General features: G+C 46.6%; 1 protein-coding gene and 1 pseudogene across 1 annotated transcript in view; both read right to left on the bottom strand.

Annotated features, from left to right (window-relative positions):
* Positions 1 to 1,719: 1,719 nt before the first annotated feature.
* LOC106826469 (proteoglycan 3-like) lies at positions 1,720 to 5,151 on the bottom strand (annotated as a pseudogene).
* Positions 5,152 to 10,970: 5,819 nt separating this feature from the next.
* Positions 10,971 to 20,919, bottom strand: part of LOC123278167 (bone marrow proteoglycan-like) — a 59,998-nt gene continuing 50,049 nt past the window's right edge. The window contains exons 2-3 of the transcript XR_011495088.1: positions 11,730 to 11,799; positions 10,971 to 11,102 (exon numbers count right to left, since the gene is read on the bottom strand). The gene's annotated coding sequence lies outside the window, so the exon portion shown is untranslated. The remainder of the gene's footprint in view (positions 11,103 to 11,729; positions 11,800 to 20,919) is intronic.

Consider the following 20,919-nt stretch of genomic DNA (forward strand, 5'->3'; position numbering starts at 1 on the left):
CCTCTTTACCAAAAGCAGTCCCTGAGGTCCAGCATTGGTGAGATTCATGGCAAGCCCAAGACCCGTGGTCCCGTTGTCAGAGGCCCGCTCATATTCAGGGAACTCAGCCCTGCTGCTTCTTCGCCACCCGTGTCCCCTGAGGTTTTCTGCCCTGTCCTGTTCCACCACCTCCAGAACCTTTATAAGAAAGCACATCTGAGAAACTGTTCTTTTAGTTCCTGAAACTCCACATCCCATCATATGCCTCGACAGGCACAGACGTGCTCACACACAAACGTAGACCTGTACACAGGTGTGCTCAGGCACACAATAACATGTATACACACCCCAAAACATACTGGCCAAAGTCACACAAGTACACACATGTGTGCACACACAGATTCAGGCATCTTATGGTGCAGAGCTTCATAGGTGTCCACAGACACACAGGCTTATCCATAAATACACAGAGATGTACAAAATGTACACCCTCAAACAACACACAAATACACACTGACTCAAAGATTTATGCACATTTACATGTACAGATTCACACATACACAGATACACACAGGTATACAAAGAGTGACTCGCTTACACACCCAAATGCATCTCCAGAAACATTTGTACTCCCTCCCTGTGCCCCATGTAGAACGACATCCAAAGAAGTATTTCTGTCTCAGAGCGCCCCCCTTTTTCTCTCCCCACAACCCAAGGCGGTCTGCCCTCTTAATACCCAGTCTCAGGTCTGAACTCCTGCTGCATCAACTCCAGATCCTACCAGGAGCCAGCATCCTGCCGCAAACAAGGTAAAGAGCAGAAACAGTGCTCTCTCTCAATGTCCCCTGGGTTGGAGAACATGGGTTGAGGGAGGGAAGCTGAGACCTGGGGGTGTAGACACAGCATGGGAGCCACAGGCTACCAGATACCCCGACTGGCCCCAAGACTCTCCTGCTGGGAGTCACCTCCCTCCTGAGAATGTAGCCCCTGTAGGGAGGTAGGCTGTGGATAGGGGGGAGGGAAGGACAGCCACCCTCCTGGGAATGGAGTGGGGAACAGATCTCAGAAGAAGTTGAGGCCTTTCAATTCACCCACAGTGGCTGGAAGAATGGAAAACAGGGGCCAGTATCTGAGGCCAACAAGACAGAGGACTAGAGGAACAGGCTGCCCCCAGAGAAGACTGCTTTCCCCTCCCTCCCTCATGCTTATCCAGATGGCATCTCACTGCTCCACTCTATCCTTGAACCAGCAAGATCAGCTCCGTTTTGAAAAGCCACCCCACTCCCACCCCACCCCACCCCAGCCCACCCTGCATACTGAACCCAAACAAAACAGGAGGGCCAGTTCCCCACCCCCCACCGAATGGGATCTTCCCCCAGAGCCTGGGGGGGGAGGGGTGGGAATCCCTGAGCCAGGGCTGAGAAGGGGTCTCCGGGTCCATGCTCCGCCCCCAGGTGGCGCCGCAGCCAAACACCTCAGCACTCCCACCCACCCCTACAGGGAGCCCTACTCCACCACATTTTACTTTCCTCAAAGCCCCACCCTGCGGGAGTGATGGCTCTAGGCGTTTCGAACCTCAGCGAGTCCTCCAAATTGAGCGATGAAGAAATGAGTCAGGAAATGCTGTGGGAAGTCTGGTTTTATTTCCAGGAGGGACAAGGGGATGAGGCCAGTGTCCAGGGGGCTGACCGGAAGCTGTGAAGTGAGGAGGCTTCAAGGCAGGGTCTCCGTGCCAACGGCTTAGAAGGAGCAGAGGAAGGGCAGACACCTGCTGCAAGGAGCTCTTCGCCAGTGACCCCCTAGCAGTAGAGAGCACACTGAGGTCAGCTGCCCATCTGAGTGTGGCTTGTGACTCCCTCCTTCCCTCCTCAGGCATCTCATACCCTCCCTCGCCTGCTGTGTCTGTGATCAGTCAGCCATATGTTGCCTACACTTCCCTACGAGTTAACGTTTCTTGAGCTCCCACAGCGAAGGAGGCAGGATGATTGAGTGCTTTCATCTTCACAATGACTCCAAGAGATGGGTGCTAGCTCATCCCCATTTCCCAGATGAGGAAACTGAGGCTCAGTGGGGGTAATAACTTGCCTGTGTCTCAGCTGTCCAGTGGCAGAGGCGGGATGTGAACCGGAGCAGTCTTACTCCAGCACCTATGGTCTTAGCCATTGTACTAAGCTCCCTCACATCCCTCATCCATGCTGTTGGAAGCTGGAGAACTGTCTGTCAGCCATCCATAATTCCCACATCTTTCCTTAGTCCCTCATCCACAGTTAAGTTCACATCTGCTACTCTCATCTGTCGCCATCATATCAGAAGAGGGAAAGGACCCCCACCCAGGCCGTAAGATGGAAAGCCTGCATCCAACCCCCACACAGGACACCCCATCACCTGGTTTTCCTTTGTGGAATCCTTCCCTACAAATCAGCCCTTCTCACAGAGAGGACGTTGGCTCTCCAGTTGGGGGAGGGTGTGAGTTTGGGGAGGAGTGTTGAAACAGCTCAAAGGGACAGTATGTAAGAGTTCACCTTACCCCCATTCCCCTTGCCCTGGTGCTGAGTTCCCCACACCTCTGGTGCATAGAGCCACGCAGCGGCCTCTCCCATTTCTAGGTTGCCCTGAGGCCCAGTATCTAAAATTCCAGCGGCTCCCATCAGTCCAGCGAAATCTCCTGTGCCAGCACTAGAGAAGGAATAGGCTGCATCAGAGGGCAGACGTCCAGGAAGACAGAGACAATCACGGGATCCAGAGAATGCCCTCTGAGCACCAAGCATCCCTTTCTGGCCACTCACTAAATGTATAATCTCTTCTCACTGTTCACCCAGCTAGAAACTAGATACCCTAGAGATCCATCCCTGAGTGCAGGCAATGGCATCATAACACAAACTTCTCAAACTTCATTGCGTATACAAATCTCCTGGGGATCTTGTTGAAATGCAGATTCTGATTCAGTACTTCTGGGGTGCAGCCCAAGATTGTGCATTTCAAGCAAGCTACCAAGGGATGCTGATACTACTGCTTCATGGACCACACTTGAGTAGCAAATGTGATGGCACTTATTCATCCACAATCCCAGAGCCACTCTAACAGAAGAAGGACTCCATTTTTGACATGAGGCAACTGAGGCTCAAGGAAATCATTCAGCTTGTAAGTGACCAAGATGGGCATGGAACATATCTCGTGACGCCAGGGGTGTGCTGCTAAGTCTTTAACAACCAGCTCTGGGGGAAGGTGAGGAAGCAGAGGGACTTGTAGCAGTTGCCAATTTCCTTGGTGTAAATTCATCCACCAGAAGAGATTTCAAGCTACAAGCGTAAAGTCACAGAACATGGAGTTGGGAAGAGATGTGCCTAATCACTGGTTCTCCTGAGCCAGTACAAGCCAGCTCCAGCTCATCACCACCTGCCTAAGGTCACCTCAGCTGTTGGGATAAGGCTTGAGGCCAGCAGGTGTACCCTCGATGCGATCAGAAAGAACTTCCCGTACCTGGGAGTTGGCCCCTCACTTACCCATCCTCTCCTGATGCCTCCAATCCAGACCTGGCCTTAGTTGATACCCCTGATTGAGCACTGAAGGCGATCGTTTAAGCTGGAGCTGTGTATGGAGACAAGATTGCCTCGGTATCACCTCCTGCAGACATTCTGCAGAGACAAGAAGAGGTGGTGTAAAGAATTCACTCTCCTTTTACTCAAGTCCATGAGTCTCCAGCAGAGAGCCTACATCCCTTTTCAGTTCATAAATCAGGACCTACTTACCCTCCTCAATCTCATCGCTTGCTCCTTTTACTGTTGTCAGGAACTGCTTGCAGGAAATAATAATAATACTCAGAATCATTATAGCCCCCATTGATTGAGAGTTTACAATGACCCAGGGACTATTCTAAATACTTTCCATGTATTATCTCATGGAAACTTCACCAGAAGTCTAGGAGCTTGGAACTATGTATCTCCATTTTACAAATGAAGATACTGAAGCTCTGAAAGGTGAAGTGACTTGCCCAGGTAACACAGCCACTGACAGGCAGTGCCAGGATTGAACATAGGTCTATCTAGTACCAAAGCCTTTTGTCCAAATAACTGGTTCTCAAAGTGCAGTCTCCAGGCAACAATATCATCATCACCTGGGAGTGTGTTATAAATGCAAACTCTTAGGCCCCACCCAAGACTTGCTTCATCAGCAATTTGGGGTAAGGGGCCCAGAAATCTCTATTTTTTTTTTACAGATTTCATCTCACTAGGAGATTCTGGTGCACATTAGACTTTGATAACCACTAGTCTAAATGAGTATGGAATGGAAGGCTGAATCCACTCTCTTCTTCTCCCCCAGGTCCTCCACAGTAGCTTTCCTGCCACTCACCTGAGCTTGTCTAAACCTCCTAGGAGTTCGCACCAAGAAGTAGCGGCAGGTCTTGCACGCAGGATGGCCAGACAATTCAATTGTTTCCTCTTCCCTGGGGCACTGCAAGTCTTCACCTAGGGCAGCTGGGTCCCACTCAATGGCCTGCTCATCCTCAAAGGTGTCTTGATTGGTGGAAGCCTTAGCCTCCTCTCCTTCTGACTGAATCACCTCCTCTGTCAGGGCCAACTCTCTCTCCTGCTCCCCTGAACCTTCCACATCCTGGATCAGGTCTGCCTGTGTCTCTCGGATGTCCAAATGGGGGTCATCATTCTCTGGGAAGAAGAGGTAACTTGCCATCAAATGAGTTCTCCCCTCTTCCAGTGCCATGACAGCTCTGATCCCACTCAAGCCTTCCTATGGATGCCACCTGACGACAAGACGGGAAGGATCTCCGAGGTGTTGAGTGAGGCAAGAACTCTTGGGTCATATGCACAAATGCATGAGAACCTGACTTCTAGCTGACACCACAGGAGTGTATTTTGGGGTGGGAGGATGCACTTGTGAGAAGCCCTTCACCTTCACAAGTGGGTGGTTTTTCCTTGTGAAGGAGCCCTGATAGAAAGTTCAGGTCACAGTTTTGAGTCCAGAAGAAATCTTAACAGAGAGGAATTGGGTCAACTGAAGAGGGGAGGCTGTGGCCTTGACCCCACCTGTGCAAAAATGGTGCAGAAAAGAGGAGAAAAGAGAAATACAGATGAGACGAGAAGGGGAGGACGTACCCAGAAAAAGAGCAGCAACTGTCCCCAGCAGGAGAAGGGGCAGGAGCAGAGGGCATTTCATATCTACTCAGTCTTGTGACAGGGACACAGCTCCACCTTGCCTCCCTGAGATGTCCAGTGTGTCTGCACAGCCCCTGGCACACGGCAAAGAAGAAGAGTTTGTTCAACTGGTTTATTAAAGGGCCAACTAGAGAGCCGGCTTCTCGTCCGATGAACAGATCCTGAGCTGGAGAATCGGGGAAAGAACGTGGGGGTGTCGGCTCAAGGTGAAAAGTCCGCTTTTTCCTGAGAACTCCATCACTGCTCACTGGAACAACACTTAGCCCGACCATGGAGCAACAGATCTGCTCAGGACCAGGGCCTATTTCACTCACAGTGGAGAAGAAGAGGGAAGGAGAGTAGCCATTATGGTGCTAAGGACAGACCTCTGAGGTGTTTGCCAGATAAGATCCTGAATCCTCCCAAGCCCTGGACCTCTCCTCCATTGGCAGCCAGGGGAGCACTCACCTCCTGAGAGTCTGAGGCTCTGGACTCAGTGTCTCTGGCTGCTGGGCCCCAGAGGCAGCCCTTATACTGGACTTTGGGGGAAGTGGGAAGAGACTCAGGGTGGGGTGTGGGGCATTGGAGCTGGTCAGGAGTTTGCTCACTCCTCTCCCGCATGAGCCCTGCTCTCTACTGGGACCTGCCTCCTGGGGTCTACTGCCATATATGGGTACGCATCCACCCCGGTGTGCTTGAGAAGACCCCAGATGTCTATTGTCGAGGCAAAGTTATTATTAGTGCCCCTAAAGGGCCCCGGCCTGAACAATGCTCCTTAACCACAGGAGCAGCCACCCTATGGTCAATATCCCAACAAATGGAGTGGAGAATCCAGGGATCCGTGAGACCATAAGAGGAGGAGGGGGGAGGTGAAGGGAGCCTCAGCTCCCCTTGGCTCTTATCTAGAACAAGTCCTTTATAAGCATCGCGTCCCTGAATCTTCACTTTCATCTCATTCCCTTGAAAATGTATGATTATCCCTACTTCACAGACATGAAAAGTGAGATTCAAAGAAGGAAAGTGACTGGACAAGATTTCACTGCAAGCAGGTGAACCAGGATTTCGAAGTCTGTTTGGCTCTACAACCTCTGTCTCTCTGACTCCCCTCCCTCCCTCCTTTCCGAACTCTCCTTGTCCCTCTCCCTCCCTTTCTCACCTTTAATGTGTGAAAGACCTAGGCTCTTTCTTCTGCACTGAGGATCTAAATCAAGATTCTCAACCTTTGCACTCTTACTATTTGGAGTCCATTCTTTGTTGTGGGGGGCTGCCCTGTGCATTGTAAGAAGTTTAGCAGCATCCCCAGTCTCTACCAATTAGATGCCAATAACACCTCTCCCAGTCGTCACTATCAAAATTGTCTCCATACGTTTCCAACTGTCCTCTGGGGAGGAAAATGGCCCCAGTTGAGTATCACTGATCTAGAATATGCCATTTTGTCCAACCTCAGCTCGTATCTTCTGGCAAGGTGGCAACAGCTTGAATGGAAAGCTTCATGCAGAGTCCTTCAAACACTGGTGGACCAGCCTCCCCACCCCACCCCACTCTCCATCTCCCTACCGCCATCTGCCATCACAGTGTCCGGAATAGGGGGAAGTGAGTGATGCATTCGTCTCGAGTGCAAGATTGAAGGGAACACTACAGAATTCAGTAGTCAAGGAAAATAATATTTCAATGCAATCTTTCTTAAAAGTCAAAATAAATGCAAAAATATCAAACCCAGCTTCCATCAACCAAGCTCCAGCCAAATTCAGTGCAGTCCAAGGAGAGACTAGCAAGTGCTAAGCGGTGACTTACCTGGATATCACTGCCAAGAGCTAGTGGACTTGTTGGGATGGAGGACTCAACTCTGGGCGCTGCTGGTTTTCCTCAGATTCCAGCCCAGTCCCCCAGTTCTCAGGGCACCAGGAACAAGTAACTCAGAGGGTGAAAAGGCCTGGATTCCTTCCTCTCCTCTGCTCTCCCAGGGGACCTACAAATGGAGAAGTATCAGAGAGGTTACTTCTGGGCCTGATTGCAGAGTAACCGTCCTGGCAGTTATCTCCTCAACCCAACGCACCAGACCCTCAGCTCATCTAGCTGACTGGGGGGATTGGCCAATTCCAGCGCCCCCAAACCCTGGTCTCTGGGTTTCAAACTTAAGACCTCTTAGTGGAGGAGGGAATAGAGGACTAGACTTCCTCCTCATTGTTCTCCCCCCCCCCCCACCGCCCGGGGCCCAGACCAGGGGCATCATTTCACTGAATGGTTTGGTTGACCAATAAGGTCAACTGTAGTCCTGAACCAGCACCAGGACAAGCTTTGCACGCGTGTTTTCTTTTCAATGTCCATGTTTCACAGATGACGAAACGACATCTCAGAGCCCTTAAACAGGTGCCCAAGATCACACAGCAAGTCAGAGACAGTTCTAAACCAGAGACAGGCTCCTTATGCACTCATGACTGCCTTCCTTCTGCCTCCTCTCACTCACCTCCCTTCTCCACAGCCTGCTCCTCCTCTGCATTGACCCAGTTTTCTTTGCATATGAAACCTGGGAAAAGTCATTCCAATGACTTGCTCAGTCAACACAGTGTTGCCTATCTAATTTAAAACTGGAAATAACATTTTTAAAGGTCTACCATGGGCCACATGTTATGCTTCATTCAGGCTTTTACATCCATTATCCTACTTAGTCACTAAAATCACCTACAATCTGGTATTACCATCTCTAGCCTATATATCTACCACAAAAGCTCAGAGAGGTTGAATGACTTGCCCAAGTCTACACAACTCATAAGAAGTGACTTGTTGACCCTACTCTGTCTGACTCCCAAGTCCTCGCTTTTTTTGACACACCCAAATTGTTACCTCCAGACACTCTAGCTAATGGTGTTAACATTTTCAACATCTGTCAAGTTCCAAGTCTCTGGCTTGTTGTTGGCATTTATGTTCATAGGGTTTTCAAACTCTGCCTCCTGAGAGTCTGTCCACCCCCACATTATGCAGAGGGTGTGTCTTGCCATCTTGAGAGGCAGTGTTGTTTGATGTATAATGAAATCACAAGTCCCAGAGTCAGCCGTCTGTGTCTCAGTCTTCTCATCCGTAAACTGAGGCTAATGCCTCAACCTACCTCTAATGAGATCAGCTTCAGTACAGCTCTCAGAACTGTCCCTGTCGGATAGTGTTGGGAGTGGCCCTTGTCAGGAAACCAGGGCTACAACTCTGACCCTGATCAACACACAAGCCCTGAGTGTAGATTCGGCTCTGCGCTCTGCACGCTGTGAGGAGCTCCACAGATTCCACTGAGCACATGCCATCTTCCTTTCACAGAGCTTAGTGAATGTCTTGTTGGAGAAAGAAAATACACACAGAAACCCGTATTTTGAAATGTAAGGCCAATGCCCTTATGTCATTATTTTCATTTTTTACAACGTTCTTTGTGGATGTGTAACATGCATTTTGTCAAGTATGGTACACTGTGGGTGTGTAATAAGTGGCAAAAATTAGTGGATATTGTTGTGCTTATATTATAAACAACTGTATGTTCCCGAACAGTGGGGCTGTGTCCTAACATATTCCCAGGCCTTATAGAGTTGACCATAGAGCAGGTTGTCTGATATTGGGTTTCCCACGGAGAAGACCCTGAGACAAGGACTTGTGTGCCAATTTATTTGGGAGGTGCAAGGGTACTAGTAGCGAAGGGAATAATTCACAAGAAAATATGTGTTGTAAAGACAGCTACCTCCATGAGTAACTGGAAGTTAATTCCCCTGGGACATGGTGCCCAGGACATGCCTTAGAATTATTCCACCCGAGGGACTGGGGTGCTCAGATACCCACTCCTGAGAGTTGCCAGCTGTACCTGGGACATGTTAATTTCTTAGCACATTAAGGTAACCACAGTCTGTAGGACATTGATGGTCCACCGGGAAAGATTCAAGAAAGACGGATGGGGTCCTGGCAGAACCTGTACCTGGGTGCCCGGTAATTTGGTGCTGTATGAAAAGAGCTAGCTGAGCCCATTCCTCTGTCTCCAGGACGGCCGCACAGACCCCATCCCATGTTTCATCCTCCTTGAGAGTAATAACGTCTGGTCCCTTTCACGACAGACAGTGGAGTAGGGAGTCACTGTAGGACACAAAGTTCATGAGTGGGGCTAAGCCGAGTGGATCAATGATCAGAGGAAAAATAAATCAATTTAAGGAAAGCAATTTTACTGCTGAGGGTAAAGGTAGGGGAGGCAGGCAGGGGAAAGGAGGCAGTGTCTTAAGAGGGGGCAGCTCTGAAGTCTTGACTGGGTCCCACTCAGAAGGAACAGACAAAAGGGAGGACTGTGATGCAATGAGATAGTCTCCAGTGACCTGTGAAGGCAGAACCAGAAGGGGCCTTCAGCCTCTTGTTTCCCCTGACTCAGCCCCAGGAGTCTTCACTCCCCACCCCACCCCACACTTCAGTGGAGATGAAGTCTGTAGATTCAGGAGGCGTCTCCCTTGAAGGGTCCAGCTCTTCCTCGCAACTCCTCTGGGAGCCCATCCCACCTCCCCAGGCCTTTTCAGATTTCATCCCCACTCCCACGTCACCTTGGGTATACATGGACACACAGTTGCCACCAGAGACCGAAGGCTCGCCAGCAGCCCACAACCAAAAATCCCAGGCACTGCCATCCGTCCAAGAAAAGCGCCTGGAGCTACCCTAGAGGATAGAGGAGGGAGAAGTGGGTTGGAGCCTGGGGCAAAAGGAAGACAGGTAGGCAGAGCTGGCACTTTCCCTGTCTGGTCCTCCTGCTGTCTGCCAGGTATTTTCCTTGACTATTGGACCACGATGGACACTGTTCTGGTCAACCGAAATGTTGCTCCACAGCGATCATCACCATCATAACCTATGCATCCCTGTGATGGATTCATCCTTCTGGCCATAACAAGAGATGGGACAGGAGTATCAACCCCATCCTAGAAATGAGGAACCAGGCTAACAGTGCTGGCCAAGTCATAGAGACACTCAGAGGCTGAGCAGAACTTGAACCCAAACCTCCTCGTTCTAAATCCTTGGCTCTTCCTGATACCTAGGCAGCCCCTTTGATGTCGTGCCCAGGTGTCTGTTTATCCCCAGTTCTTCAGGGGATCATAGAACAGAAGCACGCAGAAACCTGCAGTAAGTTGTGCACTGACTTGGGTCAGGAGTAGCTCCCTTAGAGCTGGGACACATCTTACCCAGCCTGTGACTGCACCTCCGATCCACACATAACTCTGGTAGACAACACGGGCTAAGCAATGGATGTGGTAGTTAGAGTTGAGGTTATGGATGGAGGCAAGGTTGCCCCGGTAGCAAGTCCGGCAATAATCCTGCAAGCCAGGACAAAAGAGGAAAATGAAGCGCCCCTCCCACAGGAATTCACACAACCTTAACCCTGGGTCTCGAAGTCTCCACAATTCATTCCCCGACTCCCTACCCCAACCCCACAGCCATTTGAAAACTGGAGATCAAAACATAACTGCTGTTTCCACATGATCCACAACTCTTATCCCCCTTACCCACCTCTAACACCTCTGAGGGCCTCAGCCCATGCTGACACCCCTAGGGTCCTCAGTGAGGAAAATAAGCAGTGACACAGATGCCAGAGATATCCCCTCCATGCCCTTCTCCCCACCCCAGGCCTCAGTCTCAGCCACAGGCCACTCACCTGAGCTTGATGAAACATCATGGCTGTTGTCACCACAATAAATCGGGAGGTCTTGCATCCAGGGATGCCTTCCAGTTTGATTGTATCCTCTTCCTTAGGGCACTGAAAGTCTTTGTCCACCTATTCTAGGGCTGAGACAGACTTGACAAGCCCCTCTTCCTCAGGGGGATCTGCGCTTCCAGAGCCTCCCTCCTCCTCTCCTTCCAGCAGCATCAGTCCCTCCCTAGGAGCCTCCATTGTCCCACGTTCTGGAATCTCCCTATCCTGAGGCAGGGTGTCATCTCCCAAGGGGTTCTCAAAGTTGGATGTTTCAGTCCCTGACAGAGAGAAAGGCTATATGCTCCTCCTTCACATCACTCTCCCTTCCTCCACAGAACCATGGACAGTTCCCACCTTTCCCTAGGCATCTGAGGGCTCAGCCTTGGAAAGAGAGGAACTTGAAACAAGGCTCCCTGAGGAGAACCCAGCCTCCCACATGAGGTCATGGTGTTAAAAGGAAGGTCTTAGCATCAAGGGGATGTGGGTTTGCATACCGATTCCATCGTCTACTAGCTTTACTTTATTGTGATATGGGTGTACAAGTGGGCAAGCTCCCAAGGGGAGCTCATGGGGATGATATGAGGATTAAAGGAGATGATGCATAGAAAATGTTTAGCACAGTGCACTCAGTGTGCTCAAAGTAAAAGGAAGTCATCATTGTGATCATCATTAACATTATGAAGAAAGGACAAAACTGAGAATATCATACTATAACCAAGACTGCAGATATACAGATGCCCTGAAGAGTCCCTTTACCTCCAGGCTCTAGAGACCCTGCTCCTTTAAAGGCAGAGATCCTGAAACAGGGGATAGGCAGAGAAGGAGGTGACTTTGTGACTCTCACCTGATGTAATGTAGAAAGGAGCAAAGGAGAGAAAGAAAGACTGAAAACCAAAGAGACTTACCTAGATGAAGGGCTGAAACTGCCCCAAATAGAAGAGCCAGAAGTAGGGGGAGTTTCATCTTGACTTTGTCCTGAAATGGAGAACACAGTTTGTCATAAACACACACACATCACAGCAACACTATTAGGGGACCTTGGGAGTGAGGTGGAGAAAGAGTAGGCATGAGTAGAAGTCAAGATGGACCAGAAAAGCTAATGCTGAGCCCAGCCCCTGAGGCTCCAGGATGCTAGAATAGAATGAAGCAGACCATGAGGAACAGCCAAGGTTGGCTTTCCTGTGGACCTGAGTGCGAATAAGGGAATTATTACTTTTATTTTTTGTACTTAATCGGCCCCTCACAGTCTATGAAATAAAGAAGATCCAGAAACAATGATTATTGGCCTTCCTAGGAGTACACAGCACTTAGAAAGTGGGTTCCCTCCTCAAAGCTCAAGAAGCCACATGTGCATCGCTGCCTTCCCCAGACAAGGAGAGCTTTGGCATACCTCAGAAGGAATTGAAAGGTAGAGAATGAGAATTCCTGTCGCTGCTGACACCATGCAACCTGACAGCTGCACACAGTGCCATCCAGCCCTCCAGAACCTCCCAGTCCAGGCCAGATGCCTCCCAAAAGATTGAACATTTACTTGGAACCAGTTCCACTACACCAGAAAGCACTTACCTACCAAGAAGTCTTCCTGGGTCCTGAGGAGTGCAGAAATCTCAGATCTTCTGTTGCTCCATCCCACAGTGACATTTTATATAGTGGCCTTGGAGGAAGTTCCCCAGAGGACGAAAGGTTTGCCACAGCCTGAGGGATGTGAGAGGACTGATAAGAACCCTGCATTTCTTCACTTCCCTGGGGCGCCCACTCATTGCCTTCCATCTTCTCTCCTGTCAGCCTTTTCAGGAAACTGGAGGCCATTCTGACATCGCTCGGAGCCAGTGGTTTCTATCCTGTACTGCATTTCAGAATATCCTTGGAAGCTTGTCCAAAATGCACAGCTCTCCTGCTTTACTGGTCGGAATGTGAACTGCCACAGACATTTTGGAAATGAATCTGCCAATACCTATTAAAACTAAAAGTATCAATTGATCAATCTCAGTCTTTGGAGACTCTCCTTTGGAAAGAAAAGCACCTATAAGTGAGAACACTTTTACAAAGCTGTGTATAGCTTTACAGTTCGTAGAAATGAAAGTTTCCACGACAACAAGGAGCTGACTCCCAGCTAGATGGATTGGTAGTGAATAGAAAGGAAGGGAACAGGGGCATTCCAGGTGGAAGGAGCAACATGAGCAAAGGTGTGGAGGTGGGCAACCTAGGCACATGCACAGGACAGTGTCCTTTCCTTCATAACTGATGCTAACAGGGTACACAACGGAAAGGACTGGGAAAAATAGGGAAGAATACATCCCATCTTAAGCCAAGGAATGGTAATATCCTTCCTCTGTATCCACTGATCTCCTTAAGGAGATCGAAGCTGAAGTCAAGGGAATGACTCAACAAGAAACCAGACAGAAGCTTTGAGCTGCCTCCTGCTCACTCCCGTCCCTAAGGCCTGCCTGCAAGGTCGCTTTGCGTGTTGGATGGAGCTACTGCAGTCAATGACAAGATGGAGCTGATTCTTGGAGGCCAGTTGGCCGCTCTGGCACCTCTACCCCAAGGAAAGTCTCCTGTAGGTCAGACAATCCACAATCTGAAAGCCACAGCTTAGTGACCCTGGAAATTCCGTTTCATGAACATCCAGTGGAGCTATGGAGCAATGGCTGAGGGTGTGTGTTCTGGAGTCTGACAGTCCAGGTTTGAATCTAGGATCTATCACTTACTAGCCGTGTGACCCTGAACAAGTTCCTTCCCCTCTCTGTACTTCATACCATCGTTTATAAGGTGGGGATAACAGTACCTACCTCACTAGGTAGTCAGTATGCAGTGGACATACTGTGAGCTGCCTGACTCCCTTACCACCTTCCTGAGGTTTCTGGAACTCCTCCTCCTATGGATCTTGGTGGGGAACGGGCCTCTCATTATTGAAGATGAAAGAGCCAAATAGGTTCCCAGCCTCCTTTACAGCTAAGGGATATGACTCGACTCTATTAAACAGAAGCATCCATTCAAGCCTTTGAATCTGGACCTAATGACCAAAAAGTGGGGGCCACGAAGACCTCTCTCTGGTTGTGGCAATGGCAATATCACATTCCTGGCACTGCAGTGGCCATAGTGTTAGAAGATGGATCCAGAGTCCTTATGGTCCCGACCACGGGGTCTGAATTATAGCAGTGGCAGGGGGCTCCTCCCCAGACCTGTCCTGTGTCCTGGTTTTGGCCCCAAGTCTGCTTCTGTAGCCCTTCCTGCACTTCTATTAGCTACCTCATTTCCATTTAACTAACTCATTTTTCTACTCAGATCAACCAGGGAGAGGTTTTTTGCCTGCCACTAACATCCCTGAGCGATGCAGGAACTGACATTTAGTTATTGCTCAACAAATGACAGCTACTCGTGTTAATAGGCAGAAGTGATCAGGGTCTTTGGGGCTGGCTCACATTAATCAAACTCTCAAGAGACCAATGTCTATATCTGGTCCCAATAACATACTTCAGGTTGACCAATGCCAACAAGGGGCCCACTTGCCTGGGCCCTCTGATCAGCACATTCTCTCTTGTATCACAAGCTACAGTGTGCTCAGTAGACCTAGAGTTTTTTATTGAGGTTATGGTAGTTTACAACCTTGTGAAATTTCAGTTGTACATTCTTATTTCTCAGGCACCTTATAGGTGCACCACTTCACCCTTTGTGCCCACCCCCCACCCCCTTTCCCCCTGGTAACCACTAATCTGTTCTCTTTGTCCATGTGTTTGTTTATCTTCCACATATGAGTAGAGTCATACAGAGTTTGTCTTTCTCTACCTGGCTTATTTCACTTAACATAATACCCTCAAGGACCATCCATGTTGTTGTGAATGGGACTATTTTAGCCTTTTTCACGGCGGAGTAGTATCCCATTTTATGTATATACCATATCTTCTTTATCCAGTCATCAGCCAATGGGCACTTATGTTGCTTTCACATCTTGGCTATTGTGAATAATGCTGCGATGAACATAGGGGTGCATTCATCTCTTTGAATTGCTGATTTCAAGTTCTTTGGATAGATATCCAGTGGTGAGATGGCTGGGTCATATGGTATTCCTATTTTTACTTTTTTGAGAAATCTCCATACTGTTTTCCATAGTCGATGCGCCAATTTGCACTCCCAAGAGCAGTGTATGAGGGTTCCTTTTTCTCCACAACCTCTCCAGCATTGATTTTTTGTTTTGGTTATTTTAGCCATTGTAATGGGTATAAGGTGATATCTTAGTGTAGTTTTGATTTGTATTTCCCTGATCAGTGATGATGAGCATCTTTTCATGTGCCTATTAGTCATCTGTATATCTTCTTTGGAGAAATGTCTGTTCATAGCTCCTGCCCATTTTTTGATCAGGTTCTTTGATTTTTTGTTGTTGAGTTGTATGAGTTCTTTATATATTATGGAGAGTAACCCTTTGTCGAATATATGACTTGAAAATATTTTTTTCCCGTTGGTGGATTGTGTTTTTGTTTCAACCCTGGTTTCCCTTCCCTTGTAGAACCTGTTTAGTCTGATGAAGTTCCAATTGTTTATTCTTTCTATTGTTTCCCTTGTCTGAGAAGACACGGTGTCTGAAAAGATCTTTTTAAGACTGATGTCAAAGAGTATACTGCCTATTATTTTATCTAGAATCCTTATGGGTTCACGTATTACCTTTAGGTCTTTGATCCATTTGGAGTTTATTTTTGTGAGTGGCATAAAAGAATTGTCCATTTTCATTCTTTTACATGTGGCTGTCCAGTTTTGCCAGCACCATTTGTTGAACAGACTTTCTTTTCTCCATTGTATGCCCTCAGCTCCTTTGTCGAAGATTAATTGTGCATAGAAGTGTGCTTTTATTTCTGGGCTTTCAATTCTGTTCCATTGATCTGTGCACCTATTTTTGTACTAGGACCATGCTTTTTTGATTACTATAGCTTCGTAGTACATTTTGAAGTGAGGGATTGTGACGCCTCCAGCTTTGTTCATTTTTCTCAGCATTGCTTTAGCAATTCAGGGTCTTTTGTTGCCCCATATGAATTTTAGGATTCTTTGTTCTATTTCTGTGAAGAATGTCCTTGGGATTCTGATTGGGATTGCGTTGAGTGTGTAGATTGCTTTAGGTAGTATGGACATTTTAACTATGTTTATTCTTCCAATCCACGTGCATGGAATGCCTTTCCATCTCTTTATGTCTTCATCAGTTTCGTTCAGGAAAGTCTTGTGGTCTTCACTGTATAGGTCTTTCACTTCCTTGGCTACATTTATTCTGAGATATTTTATTCTTTTCATTACGATTGTGCATGGGATTGTGTTCTTGAGTTCTCTTTCTGTTAGTTTATCTTAGAGTATAAAAATGCTACTGATTTACATAAGTTGATTTTGTACCCTGCAACCTTGCTGTAATTGTTAATGACTTCTAGTAGCTTTCCAATGTATTTTTTAAGATTTTCTATGTATAAGATCATGACATCAGCAAACACAGAGAGTTTCACTTCTTCCTAGCCTATTTGGATTCCTTTTATTTCTTTTTCCTGCCTAATTGCTCTGACCAAAACCTCCAGGACTATGTTGAATAAGAGTGGTGAGAGTTGGCACCCTTTTCTTGTTCCTGTTCTCAGAGGGGTGCTTTCAGTTTTTTCCCCATTGAGTATGATGTTGGCTGTGCATTTGTCATATGTGTTCCTTATTTGGTCGAGGTATGTTCCCTCTTATCCATTTTATTGAGAGATTTTATCATAAATGGCTGTTGGATCTTGTCAAATGCTTTCTCTGGGTCTATTGAGATGATCATGTGGTTCTTGTTCCTCATTTTGTTAGTGTGGTGTATCACGTTGATTGACTTGTGGATGTTGAACCATCCCTGTGTCCCTGGTATAAATCCCACTTGTTCATGGTGTATGATCTTTGTAGTGTATTGCTGTATTTGGATTGCCAATATTTTGTTGAGGATTTTTGCATCTATTTTCATCAGAGATATTGGCCTGTAGTTTTCCTTCTTTGTATTGTTCTTGTCTGGTTTTGGGATCAGGATAATGTTGGCCTGGTAGAATGTGTTAGAAAGTGCTCCATCTCCTCAATTTTCTGGAATAGTTTGAGAAGGATAGGTATTAAATCTTCTTTGAATGTTTGGTAGAATTCTGCAGAGAAGCCACCCGGTCGTGGACTTTTATTTTGAGGGAGGTTTTTGATTACTGTTTCAATCTCTTTACTTGTGAGTGGTCTATTCAGATTCTCTTTCTTCCTGATTCAGTTTGGGGAGGTTGTAAGAGTCTACGAATTTATGCATTTCTTCTAGGTTGTCCAATTTGTTGGCATATAGTTTTTCATAGTATTCTCTTATAATCTTTTGTATTTCTGTGGTATCCATTTCTCCTCTTTCATTTCTGATTTTATTTATTTGAGTCTTCTTTTTTTCTCAGTGAGCCTGGCTAAAGGTTTCTCATTTTTGTTTATTTTCTCAAAGAACCAGCTCTTCGTTTCATTGATCCTTTCTACTGTCTTTTTTGTTTCGATTTCATTTATTTCTGCTCTAATTTTTATTATTTCCCTCCTTCTACTGACTTTGGGCTTTGTTTGTTCTTGTTCTAATTCTGTTAGGTGTAGTTTAAGGTTGCTTATTTGGGACTTTTCTTGTTTATTGAGGTGAGCCTGTATTGCAATGAATTTCCCTCTTAGGATCACTTTTGCTGCATCCCAAATGAGATGGTATGATGTGTTTTCATTTTCATTTGTCTGCAGATAATTGATTTCTCCTTATTTCTTCAATGATCCATTGGGCATTCAGTATTATGTCGTTTAATCTCCACATCTTTGCCCCTTGTCCAGCTTTATTCTTGTAAGTGATTTCTGGTTTGATAGCATTATGGTTGAAAAAGATGCTTGATATTATTTCAATCCTCTTGAATTTGTTGAGGCTTGCTTTATTTCCCAACATGTGGTCTATCTTTGAGAATGTTCCATGCACACTTGAGAAGAATGTGTAACCTGCTGTTTTTGGATGGAGTGTTCTATCTATATCTATAAAGGCCATCTGGTCTAGATTTTCATTTATTTCTACAATTTCCTTCTTGACATTCTGACTGGATGATCTATCCATTGGTGTTAGTGGGGTGTTGAGGTCCCCTACTATTATTGTATTGTTGTTCATATCTCCTTTTAGTTTTGGTAATAGTTGCATTATGTACTTTGGTGTTCCTGTTTTGGGTGCATATATATTTACAAGTGTTATGTCTTCTTGACGGAGTGTCCCTTTTATCATTATGAACTGCCCCTCTTTGTCTCTCTTTACCTGTTTTGCCTTGAAGTCTACTTTTCCTGATATAAGTGTGGTGACACCTGCTTTCTTATGTTCACTATTAGCTTGGAGTATCATCTTCCATCCCTTCTCTCTGAGTCTGTGTCTGTCTTTGGGGCTGAGGTGTGTTTCCTGGAGGCAGCATATTGTTTGGTCTTGTCCTTTAATCCATCCTGCCACTCTGTGTCTTTGATTGGAGAATTCAATCCACTTACATTTAGAGAGATTATTTAAATATGGGGGCCTAATACTACCATTTTATCACTCATTTTCCAGCTCTCCTGTGTTTGCTTTGTTTCTTGTCCCACGAATTTTCGACTACCAATTCATTAGGTAGTTTTCCATGTTGGGCTTCTTCTTATTTGTAATTTGTGTCTCTGTTATAATCATTAGCTTAGTGGTTTCCATGTGGTTTGTATAAAACATCTCATACATGAGACAGTCCATTTTCTCATAGCCTCTTATTTCCTTAGACTAAGCCAGTTCCATCCCTTTCCCCTCCCCTTCTAAGTTGTTATTGTCACGTTTTTTTGTCTTGTGTTGTGAGCTTGTGGTCAAAATCACCAGACTATGTTTATTCTTGGTTTTGTCCTTCCCTTTATCTTTAATGTTGTGCTTAAGCATTTGCTAGCCTGTTCTGATGGAGAGCTGTGATTTTCTGATTTTGCCTTTCTACTTCTATCCTCTGCTCAGGGTTTGGTAACCCCTTTCCTTTTTTTTTTCAAGTATGAGGGCCTTCCTGAGAATTTCGTACAGAGGAGGTCTTGTGGCAATGAACTCCCTTAAATTTTGTTTACCTTGGATAGTTCTTATTTCTCCATCATATTTGAAGGATATTTTCATTGGATAGAGTATTCTTGGCTGCAAGTTTTTGTCTTTCAGAATTTTGAATATATCATTCGACTCTCTCCTAGCCTGTAAGATATCTGCTGAGAAATCTGCTGACAGCCTGATAGGGGTTCTTTTGTAGCTTATTGTCTTCTCCTTTGCTGCCCTTACTATTTTCTCTTTTTCCTTGACTTTTGCAAGTGTCACTACCATCTGCCTTTGGGTTGTGCTTTTTACATTGATAAAGTTTAGAGATTTACTGGCTTCTGTCACATGGAATTCCAGCTCATTCCCCAGGTTTGGGAAGTTCTCAGCTATTATTTCTTTGAACAAGCTTTCTGCTCCATTCTTCTTCTCTTCTCTCTCTGGGATACTTATAATCCTTATGTTGCATTTTCTAATTGAGTCAGACATTTCTTGGAGAATTTCTTCATTTCTTTTTAGTCTTAGTTCTCTCTCCTCCTCTATCTGAAGCATTTCTATATTCCTATCCTCCAAACTGCTAATTCAGTCCTCCATATTATCAGCTCTACTGTTCAGGGAGTCTAGATTCTTCTTAATCTCTTCTATTGTCTTTTTCATCTCCAACATTTCTGAATGTTTCTTCTTTATAGTATCAAGCTCTTTTGTGATGTAGCTCCTGAACTCATTGAGTTGTCGATCTATATTCTCTTTCAACTCGTTCAGGATTTTTTTTTTTTTTTGAGGTTGATTAGCCCTGAGCTAACATCTGCCACCAATCCTCCTCTTCTTGCTGAGGAAGACTGACCCTGAGCTAACATCCATGCCCATCTTCCTCTACTTTATATGTGGGAGGCCCACCACAGCATGGCTTGACAAGCGGTGTGTAGGTCCTCACCCAGGATTCAAACCAGCAAACCCCAAGCTGCCAAAGCAGAATGTGCGAACTTAACCACTGCACCTCTGAGCCGGCCCCTCATTGAGCTTTTTAATGATAGCCATTTGGGATTCTTTGTCATTTAGATTACAGATTTCTGTGTCTTTGGGATTGTTTTCTTGGTACTTGTCATTCTCCTTCTGTTCTGGACACTTAATAAATTTTTTCATAATGCTTTATGGTGTGATTTGTGCCTCTGCAAAGAGATAGAAATTGGTTGCTGCTTTCACTTGCTGCCACTGTGGGGGAAGGGGCAGCAGCCGTGTAATCTGCATAGACCAGGCTCCCTGTCAGCTGTTCCTGACCAAGCCTGGGCCACTCCTTGGGATTGCAATGGCCATGTAGGATCTCCTGTAAACTGGGGGAACGGTGATATGGGGGCTTTGAGTTGCTGCTGTCTGGTGCCACAGATCCACCTAGAAATGCTCCCTCCTAAGGGACTGCAGTGGTGTTATCGGCTTTCATGGTAGGCAGGAGCTGCTTTGCCCCAACTTGCAGCCCTGCCACCATCTGGTCGTGCTGGATCTCACTTGCCCACTCTGGGCCACAGCAGAGCCAAGGAGGTTTAACGCAGCTGATGAGTAGTTTGCCCAGCCATGCCACTTCTGCTCCTAGGTTGCCCAGCCTTTGTGCTTGGTGAGTGGGGCCTCACCACTAGGGCCTAGCAGAGACTCTCCCTCAGGCTACCATGGGACTGTGGTTTTTCCCACTGGACTGAGGAGCAATCATGCTGGGGCTCCAGATTGTCACTGCCCACCTATGCAGTCCCACTGGATCTCACTTGTCCCCTCTAGGCCACAGCAGAGCTATGGGGGTATAACGTAGACCTAGATTTTTAATTGGAACAAAAAGCTGGAGGTATTGGAGTTCAGTGACTCTGAGCAAGGAGGCCTGATGCCCATCATCTCTACTCCAGCCTCCAACATGCCCCCTTACCCCAAGAAGTGTTAGATGAATACTGCAAGATCCCAAGTCTTAGAATTCCCCTCTTCTGGCCCCAAAGTTACTATAGCACCTGGATGTCCCTAATCAGACTTCGTTTCCCATTTCCATATCAGCATTCCCATGGAGGATCCCAAGAAAC

This window comes from Equus asinus, chromosome 17 (genome assembly GCF_041296235.1).
Source record: "Equus asinus isolate D_3611 breed Donkey chromosome 17, EquAss-T2T_v2, whole genome shotgun sequence".
Lineage (NCBI taxonomy): Eukaryota > Metazoa > Chordata > Mammalia > Perissodactyla > Equidae > Equus > Equus asinus.